Genomic DNA, 17,640 nt, shown 5'->3' on the forward strand with positions numbered 1-17,640 from the left:
CTTTGGGTGTTCCGGAGAGTAAAGCGTTTCCGTAGCCAATCTTAGAAAGGACTAAAGATTGGATAACCGATTTGAAATCTTTTGCAGGAATGAACGGTTTGATTTTTTTGAGATGCCGGAGTGTGAAGAGTGCTCCTTTAGCCGAGTTTTTAATATGGGTATTGAGCGCAAGTTTACTGTTGATGGTGATGCCAAGATATTTGACAGATTCGGCGAGGGAGAGAGAGCAGTTAAGGGCATTAAGGTCAGCGATCCATGCTTGAATGGGGAGAGGGTTGTTTTTGGGAGATAAGAGAATGATTTCAGTTTTGTTTGGATTAAGTTTGAGATGGTTGGTGAAAAATCAGGATTGAATCTTGGATAGGGCTGTGTTTAGGTGTATGATATCCGAGTGGGATTTGATTTTATAGTACAGTTGGGTATCGTCAGCATACAGGTGGTAGTTAATTTTGGCTTGTTTAAGTATGAGGGTGAGGGGTTCCATAAAGAGGTTGAAGAGGGCAGGAGAGAGGATAGATCCTTGGGGTACACCGAGGTAGACCGATGTAGGGCAGGAGAGGCAGTTTTGAATTTTGATTTGTTGGGTTCTATGTTGGATGTAGGAGGTGAACCAGTTTAGGACAGTGCCATTAAGGCCGAAACGATCTTTGAGCGCACTGAGAAAGGTTGAATGGTTAATTGTGTCAAATGCAGCACTGAGTTCGAGAAGGATGAGTATGCAAGACTCACCCTTATCCAGGGCAAGGTGGATGTCATCGACAATGTTAAGCAGTGTGGTTTCAGTGCTGCAACCTTTGCGGAAGCCGGATTGAAGGGGGTCAAGCAGGTTGTACGTGTCAATGTGCTTATCCAATTGAAGTAGGCTGCATTTTTCAAGGGTTTTGGAGAGTAGTGGGAGGTTGGAGATAGGGCGGAGGTTGTTAGGGTCATTTGGATCGGCCTTGGGGTTTTTAGGGATGGGCGTGATTTGTCCGAGTTGGAGGGAGATAGGGACACATCCAGTAAAGAGGGAGGCGTTAATGATATTGGTCCAATAAGGGACAATGACGTGCTTTAGATCTTGGGTGAGAGCAGATGGGAGTGGGTCTTTTGTGTGAGAAGATGGTTTTAGTTTGGATAGGATGTTAAAGACTTCTGGTTCAGGAACAGGGTGGAAATTCTGCCAGGAGGCTTTATTTTTAAGCAGTGGGTTAGTGTGGTATGGTTCAGGGGGGTAGAGGAGGGAGGTGTGTGGAAGAGATAGGTGGTGGAATCAGGGGCAAGTGCGGTGTTAGAGTAGTATTCAGAGGACATTGGGGGGTGGGAGGGAGCTGGTTTACATGGAAAGATAGATCAATCTTGGCGATTTTTTCAGAGAAAAAGTTAGCAATTTCTTCACATTTGCTTGTGGAGGCCGTCAGGTTGTGGGGTGCAGGGGTGGATTGGTTTCTCACGATATTGAACAGTTCTCTGGGTCTGTTCTTGGTGCGGGAGAGTTGCAAGCGAAAGAAAGATGCCTTTTCAGAGAAAATTCGTTTTTTGTAGGTGGATATAGCGGTTCTAAGGAGGGCCAGATGGGAGGGAGAAGGGTGTTGTCGCCATGTTTTTTCAGCAAGTCTAAGTGAGCGTCTTTCCTTTTTAAGGTCAGAGGTAAACCATGATTTAGAGGGGACATTTTTTTGCGTTTTAAAAGTTGATCTAAGACCTCAACGACAGTTTTGTTAAAGTGCTCAGTAAGATCGTTTGCATTGAGAGAGGGTGGGATGAGACGAAGTTGTGTTTGAAGTTTGGACTCCAGTGTGCCAGGGGGGATTTGCTTAAGATTTCTGGTTACAGTCATGGCTTTAGTGTATTTAGCTGGTGCGGGCGAGGTTGGGTGGGAGATCGTGAACAATATGAGGTGATGGTCGGACCATTCGATAGGGATGATGTTGAATAGGGACGCCAAATCAGCATTAGAGATGATGGCGTCAAGGGTGACTCCTTTGGAGTGGGTGGGGGGGTGGCAAAGTTGTTTGAGGTCGATAGTCTCAAGAAGATTAGAGAGAAGGCTGATTGTGGGGTCCTCTGGTTCATTCCAGTGAAGGCTGAGATCTCCTAGGAATAGGTTTTTGGAGTTAGAAAGTGATGATTGTGTGAGAAGGTCCGATTGTTATTCGGCAAAGGGGAGAGGCTCACCGGGTGGGTGGTAGATATTATGTAGTCATATTGGGGGGGAGTTTTTCATCTTAAGCTCGGATCCAAGCTATTCAAAGGTAGTAGAGCTTGTGTTCTTTGTTAGGGAGAGTTGTAGTTCGTTTTTACAGATAATTGCTAGGCCACCCCCTATTCTTTCAGATCTGTCTTTTCTGAGTATGGAGTAGCCAGGGGGGGTGAGTAGGTCAAGGATAGGTGTTGAGTTATATTTGAGCCAGGTTTCTTTGAGAAAGGCGATGTCAATATCGTCGTTGAGGATGGTTTCTGATATTTCGGTTGCATGTCGAAAAGCCGAGCGCCAGTTCACGGGCATGCAGGACAGGGGTTTGGGGATGGTATTAGAGGGAGGGCATAAGTGAATGGCAGTAAGTTGAGGGGGAAGTCTGGGGGAGCTGGGAGAAGAGTGGATTCTGCCGGTCCCCATGATGACAGGGATGTTAGAGTGAGGGAGGGATGGATGGGTCATTAGGGGGGACTTGTCAAGGAATGAGTTGCAGAGGTCACAAATGTCGGAAGCGGAGTAGTCCCTCAAGGAGCAAAGAGGCCTGTGTGTACGGCTGTGTAGAGGCGTGGTTGAACTATATACTTGATGGGTGTAAGGGGAAACGAGACTAGCGCTCCAACAGGAATCCACACTAATATTTACAAATCTGAACCAAATAAGTGCGGTGCTATCATAGTAGGGAATGACACCCAATTCCCTAAATGACTCAATCAGAGATTGATTAGACTAAAGACAAGCTGTTGATGCACACGCAAACTTTTAAATACATGTATACACAATCAGTAGACAAATGACATTGATTAGAACTCTTGTTCTTCTTTATTCTTGAAAAGAAATCTTCCACTCCCAACGCGTTTCGTCGCAATAGGGATTAACCCAAGCGACTTCCTCAGGGCTGGAAGTAATGAAATTACAATAAATCCAAATATCCCTCTAGTGTACATAATAAAAATACATTTTCATAAATTTGTTGTAGATGACAGCAAAAACAAAATACATTCCACGAGAAACATAATACCGTTTAAATTCACGTGCAACATGTTCTTTCAAAATAATTCTAATTTAAATTTTTTCATGAATGAAAATCTGTGTCGACCAATATTCGTAAAAACCGAGTGCCCTGCTTGACCATATACTCAAACGAGCTCTAAACTAAATATCATGTAGTAAACGCACCCAAAACAGAAGTGCAGTTCACCCCCCCAAAAAAAGGTGAAATCGCATGCCATAACCACTCATTATTAATTCGTACCTTGAGTGTTCTTAATTCATAGAATTCCTATTAGTTCATAATGAAAATATTTGTAGTTTGTAACTGCAAGATACAGGAGGCAAGGTAACATCACTCACAGGGCGAGTCAATCGCCACGTATATTTTCTAAAGATATTGCTCACCTCGTTATTCCTTAAACAATCAGTTTGTTAATGATCCAAGATTCTTTTTTAATTCGTTTTCACAAACTGCAGCATAATCCCTAGAAGACGATGACCAAAACTAATATGTGACTGAATGTCACCGTTTGCAATTGCGCCCTTTATTCCCTCAATATAAGGATTCTCAGTGCTTATTAAGTGTGCTTACCTCTAAAACAAAGCCGTCATATCTCATGCCAGTAAATATCCAGTAAACGCCAAAAAGAGCGATATTTAAATCTGAAGGTACCTCCAAATTCAGGACCTATGGATTAAAGATAGAATCAACTCATCAAGTAAAATAGAGTCAGTTCACTAACATAGACAGCGTACAACGATATATGCGTCAAGATTAAAAACACGCTCACCTTGCAGAGTTCGTTTTTCAAAAAATGCTTATAATCCAACATTCATAGTGTCTAGAGGTACCCTAGAGTACTGGGACCTATAATAAATCAAAAAGATTTGTCACAAATGTTTCGTGCTCCTGATAATATCCCAAAACGCTTTGAGAAATTCAAACGTTCCCGCTTACCTTCCAAATAACACTGCTACCCGAATACAGGCTACATCAGCTGACGCGGGAAACAAGCGTCACGTTATACATGCTCAACAAGAAACATAAAAGAGGTGACTAGTTTCCAACGTATTGTCGGGCGCCATATTTAAAAGGTATTGTGGCCAGAGGCTAATGGAATAAAAAGCGGTAATTCATCCTTATGTTTCCAAGCATAATTATTTCTCCTTTGATAATACGCAAAATAGGTTTTCACCACATAGTTTATAATTCATTATTGACGTTTCCTCAGCTATTTCAAAATTAAAATACTTAACAGGCCCAACACCAACACAAAAGAGGTGACTAGCCTCCTATGCATAAACTCAGGCGCCATTACTCAGTGGTAATATTATCGAGAATAAAGAAATACAGAAAATGATTGCTCCTTCACAATGTACTTACCATTTTTTTTCATTTAATGGTAACCAAAAACAATACGTGACCGCCAATAATCAATAATTATTATATGCATTATTCAATATTGTAATGCTATATAATATATAGACATCTCATTATTAGTACACACAGTGTGTATTAGCTACATAAATATCCTAGCAGAAATGAATAACATGTCATATTAGAGCCTCCAGTGTCTAAAAGTTACCAACTACCACCTAACAGAGTATTCATATCAGTAAAGCCCCAAATGGGGGATACATTCCCATCCCCAATGATGCCTTAGTCACCCAAAAAATATTGTAACTCATGATCGTAATTAAGTCCCGATTCAACCGCCCTTAAGCGCATGATCCACCTTGCCTCCCGTCTCCGCAATTGAAGCTCTCTATCCCCACCTCGTGGGTCTAATTTCACATGCTCAATTCCCATAAATTGCAAGGACTTAGATGGACCCTGTGCTGAGCAATTATAAATATGTTCGGCAATTGGATACCTACAATCATTACATTTAACAGCCCTAAAATGCTCGCTAATACGATCCTTTAATGGTCTAATTGTACTGCCTACATAAACTTTCGGACATTTGCATAAAATAAGATATACCACATATTTAGTAGTACAATTTATATTAGATAAAATATCATATGTACGGCCCTTATCATCTGTGAACTGTATTGTTCTATCCTTAGCAAATTTGCACATGTTACAATGGCCACATTTATAGAATCCCTTGCTCAATTGTAAGAGCCATCCCTCCTCTTTTTTATCAATGGGATAGCTAGGACTTAGTATTATGCCCAATGTTTTACCTCTCCGGAATGTGATTTGTGGTTTGTCCCCCAAACACTCCTTCAAAGTTCTGTCAGCTTTCAATCAACAGATTGCTGTTATTTGATGCTTAGGATGCGCACTATCCGCATGTAATATAGCATTACATGATGTGGGTTTTCGGTACATATTGCTATGAATTCTATTTTCTTTTACATAAAGTTCTACGTCAAGAAACACTATGTTAGTAGGACTAGCATGTGATGTAAACCTGATATTTAGATCATTATCATTGAGATAATTCGTGAATTCCTGCAATAACTCCACTGTACCAGTCCAAATCATCAGGTAGTCATCTATATAACGTCCCCAGTAAAGGATCTGATCATTCCAACGACTGCCGTGGTTGGCCAACACTTAGGATATGGGCGTTTTGGGGGTCGGGAGCATGGAGAGGAGGCCAAAGAGGGGCGGATTCTGGGGTTGAGAGATTTGAATTGATTGAATTCTGTTCTGAGTCGGGCAAGTTCTGAAACCAATTGTAGAGATATTACAGTCAATGTTGGGAAGTGTCTGGGTTAAGAGAGTGAGGAGGGGTGAGGTTGTGGCAGAAGTAGGGGAGGAGGTAGGGTCCGTATTGGTCATGGGAGGAGGTTTGTTGTTCGGAGAGGGTGAGTGGCCATGATGGGGGAGTGAGGGTAAGGGTAAGGGTATGTGCCTAGCCTTGTACAGAGTGTACGAAAAACATGATAATAATACTTACTAAGAAATTAACTGAATGTAGAATAGCTTCTCAGTACATTATCGTTTTCGTGTAAAACATGTAAGAAGCCACCATTAGAAAAAGATGTCAAGCTAAAACGTGAAACTAGAATGGAGACTCCGAGCAGGCCCTGATGTATCTTATAACAGTGCCTACCTGCTAGGCCTGTGACTGCTCACCTTTGCTACCACTTTGAATCAAGTGCTGAAAGGTTTGTACTTGGCCCAGTTTGCAGTGCCATAGTAGGATGGATCCCAGAGATCAGAGGCAAATAACCTATGCCCTATTGATGAGGCTGAGGTGCACCTGCTTGCCCTACAGCCAACTATATGACGTAACTGGGTTGAGATGAATATCCATTATAAGTTCTGTATTACGAACTCTGCCAAATGCTTTACCTTTGGCAGAAAGTAGAAAAATATTTGTTTGTAGACGCATTACGGCGGACTTTATGGCATGCCTGAACTATGTTGGGGGTATGGAAGGTCACAGAAATCCATCTCTTTGTCATATTCCCCATTTTGATTGTTGAAATCTGGTTAATTATAACTTTGACTTGTGGGCAGTTGGAGCCCACAAAACGGATGTAAACTGGATGTACACTTTACTAAAAATGAAAAAAGATTTTGAAAATTATTGGAAAACGTGATTCTTTGGCAGTTAAATTGTAATCTGCACACAGATGGAACAATTTGTACAAAGTTTGACTTCCAGATGTAAACTTGTAATCAAAGTTTCCTTCAGTTACAATTGGATGAACTTGGGGTTCTTTACAGAAATCTGTTGACCTAATTTAAATTAAGATTAACTTTGTAGGAGCTCTGCCATAGGCCATGTATTGCAATGTATCGTATATCATACATCATGTCATACATCATATCATATATGATATCAGCCATCTTTCACCCATATTTTGACAATGCTGCTGGAGCAGGGTTTTCTATTGAAAATTTATTTAGATTTAAACTCCAGTTTATGTTTATATGTCATAATTACAATTACTGATAATTAATTATTAAATTATTAATTTTGTTGAAGTTTCTGATTAACCAACATTACTAATGAAAGAATTACACGCGGGAATGCATTTATGTTGCTTTATTAATACGTGAACTAAGTTGGTGAGCGAATTAATTAAATATGTGTGGCTAAAGTGCTGTTTGTAATGTGTTTGCGCTTTAAAACAACTTGCTTTAAATGCTTCTTTATGTCGCAGATGGCTAGATAATTACATACACATAAGGGTATTAGTGGGAATTAACACTGTTTAATCATTACGATGTAGTAACGTTGTTTTGTATTTCTTTTAATTAAGATGGTCCGTTTTGGCCTAATCCAAGATGGCCGATATTTACAGCCTGCATTTGAGTAGATGAAATACGACGAGAGGCCTCGCTGAATATGGTTGGAAACCACCTGACTTCGGCCTCTGACTGTATTAAAAGTTTCCGTGAGGACAGCAGCTCCAGGCATGCTGCCAGTTGCCCTTGGAGAAGAATAAAGCCACAATGAACTCTGATAAACTTGCGGTGGCTTCACTATGATTCCGAGGAAGAGCATTCATGGATGTAACATTTTTTAGTTTGAGCTTCCTTCTTCCGTGTTTTTATTTTTGTGATTTTTGTGAGCGGAGGTTTTTCTAAATGTTGCGAGTCAACATCCTTTCCTGCTCGCTCTGCTCAACGGCTCAACGGACGTTTAGAGTTTGTTTGTTACTTTCAATTTGTTAGTTTCCCTATAAATATTGTTAGACTAGAGAGGGTCTAAGGCCACTTCTTCCCGAACCTATGCTCGTGAGAATCGACGCTGATTGAGAGGACGGCGACTCGGGAGACTTTACTGAGAGTCCTGTCCTGACCCAAATGACACTTAGCTAGAATAGGTAACTATGAGAATAATGATTTTGCTATTGATTGACTTTCTTTTGAACTAATTTAGATAAAGATAACCTTTGTTTGAATTACAGTGTCGGGTGGTTATTTCTTTGTCATTTATTGAGTTTCAAATGTATTTCTAATGCTTAAAAATCATGACTCAAGACAGTTTCTTTAGGTTGCATTGACCTCGCTTTAGACGCAGATTGTTTAGGATTTCTCCTATATATTCAGTGTGGATAGAGTAATAGAATGAATGTTAGTGTGATGGGCCCTAGTGTATGATGAGGGGGTATATGCGTATGACTGTGGAATTACTCTGTCTGTGGAAGTAGGGAGAATTTATATGTTCTGATCTGCAGCAATGCAGTTACCTACAAAATGTGTTCCCCATATAATATGTTCTGTTGTGTGTGAGGGGGTTGTTTCTTTGCGGTCTCTACTTTCTGGAGTTATGCAAGAGCCAGGTATTTGACTATTTGTGAAGTGCCCGATGTATAGCCTCTGTTCTCTCTAATGTGTTTTGGATGTTACTGTGTCATGTGGAAATATAACAAACCTTCGTACCAACCTTCGTACATCAGATCGTTATCATTTATTTTCAAATGGCAATGGAAGAATACCAGTTAGAATGCTACCAGCTGTTAACATATGGGCATGGTTACATTTTTGGCAACCACGCACATTTCACGGCTAGACTTGTACTATAATGAGGTTTGCTATTCTACATCATACAGCGTATCATTCGGTAGCGCTTGTATATCAAATGCTCTCAAATACTACAATCGAGTTGGTGTAAACCATACTAAGTGGTTCCAAAGGTAGTTGTGGGATTAGGTGAGAGAAACACCAATGGCAATGAATGTAGGGAGAAAATGGGGGAAAAGTGCAATTAAATGTCTGCCCCAGAAAAGGATGACCACTAGGAGCTCACTTATTGGACTAAGAGAGAGATCAAGCCCAGGGCAGCCCTGGGATCATACTACTTGACTCATTACCTGCTTGTGAGTGTCCATAAGCATGGAATTTCATCAGTGGCAGGATCACTTGTGAAACAGAGGACAAAAGGACCAGTAGGTATTGAAAAAAAGGCATGCACATGTCACAAGTATGGGTTTGCTCCAGAGTTCAGCTTCTAACCCTCCTGAAGGAAAAAGGGTTTCAATGTATCTAACCCAGTTAATTTCTGCTTTTTGGACTAGCCACTTGTGGACTTCTGGCATGAGTGAATGCCTGTGAGTTTCACTCATCGTAATCTCTGTTTTAGGAGTGCTAGAATGCAATGGCTGACTTTTAAAACAAGATCTACTGGGATAGAAGGCCTTTGGTTAGCTGTACATGAACACATGTGCAAATGTATGTCCACTTTGTATGGGCTGAGCGAGTGGCATTACCATCCAGCCCAGTATGGTATCTGCGCACCGATAGCCTGTCACAAAAAGGGACCCTTCATGGACTGGTGATGACCTGTGCAGGCCTTATAATGTGAGAAAGATTTCATAGAGGGAGTTATAGTGCTTTATCGAAAAAGGTATATGCTTCACTGCATTGTATATTATGGGCTTAATCTGTATCAAAGTACAATTTTACCATAGTTAGGCCAAGACACTGGGACAATGTTCCAAGTGTATTAAATAGGGATCATCAATGTAGATATACAGTTACTTTTGTGTTATGCGGACTCCTTCTCACACTCCTTCTCACACTTGAAGGTTTTTCGATTTTCTCTGACTCTGCTCCTAATTAGATTTCAGAATTTTTGTTCACCTTGGAGGGCCAAGTTAATTACTCAGCTGTCCAGCAGGAGATCAAAATCCTCCTCACACAAAAGAGGCATTTGACCGTGATTAGTGCTGCTCCTGGCAGGGGAAAATTGGGGGACAGACTCTGCATGTGCTAATTAGTTTTCTTACACAGCACTAGGCCAATGAAGGCTTATCCTAAGGAGAACAAAGGGGGGGAAGGCCAGATCTGTGGAGCTGATTGCAGGAGGGGTTTTACCTCCATGGATTTCAACACAAAGCGTCTCAGGTGCACGATTGGCAACAGGTACCCATTTAACAAGTTGAAATAAAAGAAAACAAAAAAGCTTTGCACTTTTTGGTGCATACTAAGAATAGCTTACCTGAAGGCAAAAGCACACCACAGAAAGCACTAAGGCCACTTTAAATATTTGCATACTATGTTCAGTGGGGACAGGGACATCCCCAATGGTGTTTAACGAGTGCTGGAGGCTTACAGGAGAGCAGCATCCCCCAAAGGAACATATGGCCCTGTTGGACCTGGTCCTTTCTGCAGGGTCACCCTCAGTTTTTTTGCCTTCTTTTGTTGAACCTGTTTTTGTTGGTATTAGAACTCTGTACACTTTTTCTCTGCTTAGCAGTCGTAAAGTGCTTCTACTCAGTCCCTAAAACATGGTACAATTGGCATGTTTAAATTACATATAAGTTCCTAGTTAATGTATGGGTGGGCAAAACTCGTGGAGTTTAACTACGCAGAATTCTGTGGTGGTACATAAAAACTCAGCGAGATTCCACAGAGTTCTGTGGGCAGGTGGAATTCAGCACATCGTGCTGCTTATTCTGATTTTCAGCACCTGGAATTTGTTCCACCCCATAAAATCAGCATGACCGCCACCGCACGGCACACCAGAGGACGATGCGGCTTTCTGCTGCTTTAACAGATTTTCTACTGGAGTGTCACCTTTCTCAACGCAAACAATTGTGACCTGCCATGACTACCCACACTGAGAAATCTCACCGGGAGGCTTTCTAGCACTGAAAATTACGTTAGGGCATGCAAAGTTCTCACTACCCAACTCAATGCTGGCAAGCCACATGCAAGGATTAACTTTGCCACAAATAGGACACTTTACATCGCATGCGTTTACAGCGCATGTGATTACAATGCAGTTGTTACAACAACCGTGTTGTTACATCGCAGTACACTACAACGCAAGTTGTTACATCAACTTGCTGTAGGGGGGAGCTGGACATAGGAATAGTATAATTTACTCCTCCTACTCCAGTATGCGCAACAGTAGGGAAGGTGTTGAATAGTAAATTATACTATTCCTTATGTAAGCGCGCCCCCTACAACAAGTTGATGTAATGACTTGCGTTGTAATGTACTGCAATATAATGGCTGTTTCCCCTTCACCACTGGGCGGTTGGCAGAGTTTTCATTTCAAGTGGAACACGGAGTGGGCAAAACTCTGTTAACTCCGCCAGTGGATCGGAATTTTCACCCACCCCTAGTAAAAAGTACTACATGTACCTACGGCCTGTCAATTAAATGCTACTAGTGGGCAGCAGCACTTATTTTGCCACCCACTAAAGTAGCATTTTAAAACATGTCTCAGCCTGGCTACTGCTGCCTGTAGTGCAATTTTAAACGGCCTGTTTCTCACTCCCACCACGTCTTTGTCCTACCTTCACCACCACAGTCCTGTAATTGCCTTATTTGTGTATGTGTTGTGAATGGGTGAGTGCAAATGTGTTCATTTATATGCTTATGAATGGGTTGGTGTAAGTGTGTGCTTGTGTTTGTGAATGGATGGGTGTGAGTATATGCATGCCTATGTGCTTGTGAATGAATAGGTGTTATTGCATGCATATGTGTTTGTGAATTTATGGGTCTGAGTATGTGTACCTGTGGTGTACTTGTGAATGGATGGGTGTGAATGTGTGTGCTTCTGGATGGGTGGGAGTAAGTGAGATTGAATGCCTGCCCTAGCACGCCTCTAAGTTACCAGCTGCCACTGTAGGCCACCCCAGCTCTTCAGAATAGCCCTTAGACTGCTCTGCTTCACTACTTATTCTGAGTGAAGTGCTGCAATGAGTAAAGGAAGATTGTGGGCCTATTACATGTGATGGACCCACATTCTGAACAAATAATAACTAAGAGTTGACTTAACTCACGTAGTTCCATGTAGCGTAATCATGTAGAATTACCTAAAAATTCTGCAAGATTTCACAGTACTGCGTGAGAAGAGTAATTCTGCATTTAGTGTTATTTTCTTGCCTCAAAAATGTCCCCTTGTGTACAAAATGGATGCAAGGATGCATTTTGCAATAAGAAATAATGGTAAATGCTTCAGAGCATGAACAGCGAGTAGCTGCTCTCACTCACTGAATGTGCACTTGGGGTAGGATTCTCCTCCAATTTACTCCGGGCATCTAGCATTAGTTTTGTAGCACAAAATACACCCTTCAGTCCATAATGGATGCAAAGATGCATTTTGTGTGGAGAAAATAGCGCTAAATGTAGCAGAGCATAAACAGCAGTGCAAGCAGCCACTCACACTTACTAAATGTGCTCTCGCAGTAGGATGTTTTCCCCCTAATTAGTCTTAGTTAGGCACAATTGCTTTATTATTGGGAATCCCACATCCAGGTGTAGAGCTGAATTATCAAAATTACTCTGATTACTCTGGTATAATTGTCATTCTTCCCAGGCCTAATACTAACCTGATTTCTTGCACCCTCCATCCTCTGGAACACTTGCAATACCTCTTCATGCCAGTTAACTCATAACATGTCCTGCTTCTGAGAGTGTATACAATGACTGGTACTCCCACTATGATCCTTCCAAGCACAAGTGACTTCACAAGAGTTTGTATTCCCACCCAACTGGGGGTGATTGCATGTTTTTCAAACATTTTCAAGGTACCCACACAATGTATTTACTTATAGTGTTTTGCCATATTTTATTATACAACCCCTACAGTCCAGAAGAAAGATCTGTGCTTGACTCTCTACCAAACTTAGAGTAACGTTTTTTATGAACCAAGTACTTGTCTTCTTTTCAAAGCATTGCATCATATGGACCTGGCAGGGATCTAGACTTTGGGCCTGATTACCGTTTTGGATGTTCATGGGACTGGCAAACCCGAAGTGGTGGTCCCTGGACCACCAGACTGGCAGCCCACCCTCTGTATTACAACTACGGTGGTGGGACCGATACAGGACTGCTGCAACTGCCGGGTGATCCCTGATCTCGCAGTGATGGTGCAGGGATGTGAGGCTGCAATATGCTGGTGGCGTCACTACAGCACCCCCAAGCATATTACGAGTTCCCTCACTGCAACCCTTTTGATGGCAGTGAGCCTACCATGAAAAGGGTGGTGGTGAGGAAACTAGGAAGGCCCTTTAAGGCATGTGCATGCAGGGGGCAAATGGTGTGCCCCCCTGTATTTTTGCATCCCCTGTTACTGCCTGTACAGAAATGCACAACATTATGCATTTCTGTCCATGCAGGAACAGGCTGCGGCACTAATCTGGCGGTGCCTTTCTAAAGCTCTCCTATGAGCCTTAGAAAGGCATCGCCGTGGGACCGCTGCTACAGGACCACCCACCAGGATTGCAACTTGTAATCCAGTTAGCGACTGACTACAGGTTTGGGGGTCTTGAAGCGGGGCGCTGGCATGGCGAACCGCTCCAAGACTGCCAAACTTGTAATCAGGACATTAATGGTGTCATATATCACCCCTTTCACTGCCTGAAGATTACGTTTAAACCTCATGGGCAGTCCTATGCTTACTTTCCTTCATGTTCATGGTAAGGGGCAAGAGACTCTACTCTGAAGATATGGTGCCAGATGTACAAGCGTGTTTTGCAGTCGCAAACGAGAAATCGGCCTTTTACGGCTGCAAAAAAAGGTGTTGGTATATGCAAACGATATTATGCGAGTCGGTGACTTGCAAAATAGTGTTTGTGAGTCACTATTAGGAAGGGGCGTGCCAAGAGCGTACCTTCCTAGTTTTGAGTCAGAATGGTATGTTGCAATGTTTTGCGACCGCATTTGTGATTGCTAAAAACTCACAGTTTACCACCTACTTCCAGTAGGTGATAAGCCACTCGCAAACGGGAAGGGGTCCCATTGGGACCCCTTCCCTTTGCGAATGGATGCAAAAAAAATTTTAAGAGCAGGCAGTGGCCGTACGCACCACTGCCTACTCTTAAACAAGCATTGGCATTGCCAATAGGTCTCGCCTTTGGGACCTTATAAGTGTTTAGCCATGCAACAGTTGATGTTGTTGCACCAAGGATATTGTGCTGGATAACAACACACTTATAAGGTCCCAAAGGCGAGGCCTATTGGCTATGCCAATGCTTGTTAAACTTCCTTGGACCCAAAAATCCCCGTTTTATGTGATACATCGGAGAGGCTAGTGGCCTAGACAACCAAGTGCAAGGCATTTTTTTCACAGTGATGAGAAGGATTAGACAAATTCACTTTGAAGCTGCCCAAAAAAACGCAAAAAGATAAAAGGTTAAAATGAACATATCTAAAGGATGAATTGGCCCACTTAAAAGTGTTTTGTGCAGGTCTATTGATGTGTTCTTCAAAAACTGAAAGGCACACTGTGCAACATTACTTTTATGATTCTTCTGCTATACAGAAGTCTAAGCAGCACTGTCTTGTATTCTGGGAAAGCGTGGTTTTGCAGCCTTGGAAACCTGGAAGGCCCACAAATCAAAGGCTTCTTGACATCCTCGTAAAAAAAAACTAGCATCAGTCACTGCTGTTGATGATCTGAAATCCATCGCCTTTGCCCATCGGGGCTTCTCTCCCACACTGCGTCCATGTGTCTGCGCGGCGAGGCCCTTGCAAGTCACTGAAGCATACTCTCTGGGTCTGAAAGGAAGTGGCCGCACAGGCTGCCAAGCTGGGACTTGGCAGCATGGCCGTGAAAATGAATTGGACGTAATAATGAACAGTTATCACAGGTAGAGGCTAATCTCTAAATACTCTCGCGAGAGAACCATGCAAAGAGTTCCCGCTGACAGCCAGGAAGAAGGCGCAGCACAGAACAAAGCTGCTTGATTTCTCTAATTAGCATTAGCGCATGATATAATCACTGCCACATGACTGGAAAATAAGGCAAGTATTTCAACTGCGCCTGCAATTTACGCATATTCGTCCATCACTCGCTGAAAGGCAGTTTAATGTTGCATTTTTCAATTGTATTTTTTGCACAAAGTTTAGCACGGCGGAGAGGGGAAAGCACAGAGTGAACAATCGATTCCTCAAAGTTAAATTACACAATTAGAAATTCTGTCATCTGGTCGTTCCAAGAACGTTGGCATGGGAAGCATTCATTAACAAGATCGACAGTAGTTCCCTTTGTCAGGAGGACTTGGAAAACAAGAAGGCAGTAGGAGAGGGAGAAAGAAGGCTTAAAGAGTGAGAGGGAAAGAGGGAGCGACAGAACAAGATGCAGAAAGAGGGAATGAAAGAGCAAAGCGGAGCGGGGATGATCGATCGAGAAAGAGCGAATGAAAGTGAAACCAGCAAAGAGGGAAGGCTCGAGTGAAACAGAATGAAAACCAAAGATGGAACGGAAGAAAGACACAATAAGAGGGAATGATTGAACGAGACTCAATTAACCAGGCCACTCGTAATCAGGGCCTTGGAAGGAATGATAGAGAGAGGTGGAGAAAGAGAGAATACGAGTGAAACAGAATCAGGAAATGATAGAAAGCACAAATAAAAAAGAAATGCTATATTGAAACAGAGTAAGAGGAAAAGAAAGCAAAACAGAAAGATAATAAAAGAGCAGTGCAGAGAAAGAGAAAATGTTAGACCGAGACATGAAATTCGCGGCCCGCGAAAGTGAAAGTGATCGCGATCAAGCGCGGCGGAGGAAAGACACATGGTGGCTGCCCGTGTGCACGCTGACGTGCACGCAAGCTTTAGGCCACAGGCAGCACTTTAAAAACCCGTACACTAAATGTCTTGGCCAGATCAGCGCATGCGCTGGATCAGGCGAGACCTAAAAATGAAACAGAAACGTTTCATTTTCCTTTTTAAAATTCATACCATTTTCCTTTAAGGATAATGGGCTGCATTTTTTTAAAAAACTGCTTTATTGAAAAAGCAGCCACAGACATGGTGGTCCGCTGACCCTAGCAGGCCACCATCCCTGTGAGTGCTGGCCATCCCAAATGGGTCGCAAATTGCGACCTGCCTCAAGAACAGTGATGAGGCAGGTCATTTGAGAAACTATTAGGAATTGCAAGCAGTGTCTGAGACACTGCTGTAGGCTCCATTTTGTGAGTCGCAAAACGCGAGTCACACAACGTCACGATTTGTGACTCGCAAAATGGAATGGTAGTGCTTCTGGCCCGTTGTCTCTGCTACTGCAGCATAATCTCCAGAGATACTCTGATGGTATAGCAAAGATCTGTGGTGATTGGCTGTATATAAAACAGCATTGGTGCTAGATAGCCAATAGCTCAGCTCTGTTTTATTACTAATAATAGTTACCAGCTTTGACACAAAAACAGCGTTTATTGCCAAAAATGATTATCACTGTGTGCTAGAGTGCCTTTTTGCTCAACATAAGACAGGGTTCGATCCTGTACATGCTCATGGTATCAAGTGTCAATAGTAGAAAGGAAACAGAACCCTCAATAGCCATAGATTGAACTATAAATAATTAACATACAGAAGGAATTGAATCAATGAGCATATATGTATTAGTTTTTAAGTATCAATTGTTTAGAAGCACTCCACTCAAACCTTGAGATTAAATGTATTTGAAAAACATAACAAACTAAGTTAAAAGAAAAACATATTGAAAGACATAAACAACAAATATAAATGTCACAGCTCAAAAAGATAATATGCTATTGGCTATTAAGATATATACATCACATAAATACATACGGGAAAATTCAGTATCCTGCAAAAGTAAATGACCAAAATGAATATCGTAGTCCTTTTCTGTAGTTAGATATATAAATGCAGCCAAAGGGGGCCTCAGACACAGGTGTTTTCCTTTCCTGAATGCTTCCAGAGTCAATATGTCATGGTGCCTTTCTACTAGATTCTTAAGGAAAATTCTCTGAGTTACAGAAATACTCTGACTTGCCTATTACCATTGATGCATTTCGACCTCCTTCATGTGAGACATACATTACGGCCATCATCAGGGTGTAATATTGTAGATTAGAAAACTAACATTTGTCCTTGTGTTTGTGGTAATTGTGTGTTGTTGTAGAAGTATGAAGCACAGGGTGCTTTGGAGGAATATTTCTTTTCCTTGTTTATCTTGTGAATGAAACTAACACGGATAAGTGGTGAAGCGTGGCAGGACAGGCTGCTGCTTTTTCTACTGCAAAAAGATCAATTGATGGACAGAATGCAGAACAATGTCATACATTCACCCCAGTACAGAGATCAGGGCCTAAATCCATCGTTTTTTTGCTCAACATGCCAATCCAGTTTGAACACAGCCATATGCAAATCAGTCTTGACCCTGTGCACAATTGGAACAGTACAGCGCGATTTGCCTGGTCAGGTCCTCCCTGGACTGGAAACAAGCCTCCTAGGACCGGTTTCGGGCTTTCAGCCCTCATCAGCCAGGATTGCTTGACTCCAGTGGCATGGAGAGCACGGGACCCACGTCAGGGCATACCCATACCACTCGGGGTGAAAAATGTAAAAAGATCAATTGATGGACAGAATGCAGGACAATGTCATATATTCACCCCAATACAGAGATCTGGGCCTAAATCCATCGTTTTTTTGCTCACCATGCCATTCCAGTTTAAACACAGCCATAGGCAAACCAGTCTTGACCCTGTGGCCAATGGGAACAGTCGAGCCCAAACTGCCAGGCCAGGTCCTCCCTGGACTGGAAAAAAGCATCCTAGGACCAGTTTTGAGCTTTCAGCAC

This window comes from Triturus cristatus, chromosome 2_2 (assembly GCF_964204655.1).
Source record: "Triturus cristatus chromosome 2_2, aTriCri1.1, whole genome shotgun sequence".
Lineage (NCBI taxonomy): Eukaryota > Metazoa > Chordata > Amphibia > Caudata > Salamandridae > Triturus > Triturus cristatus.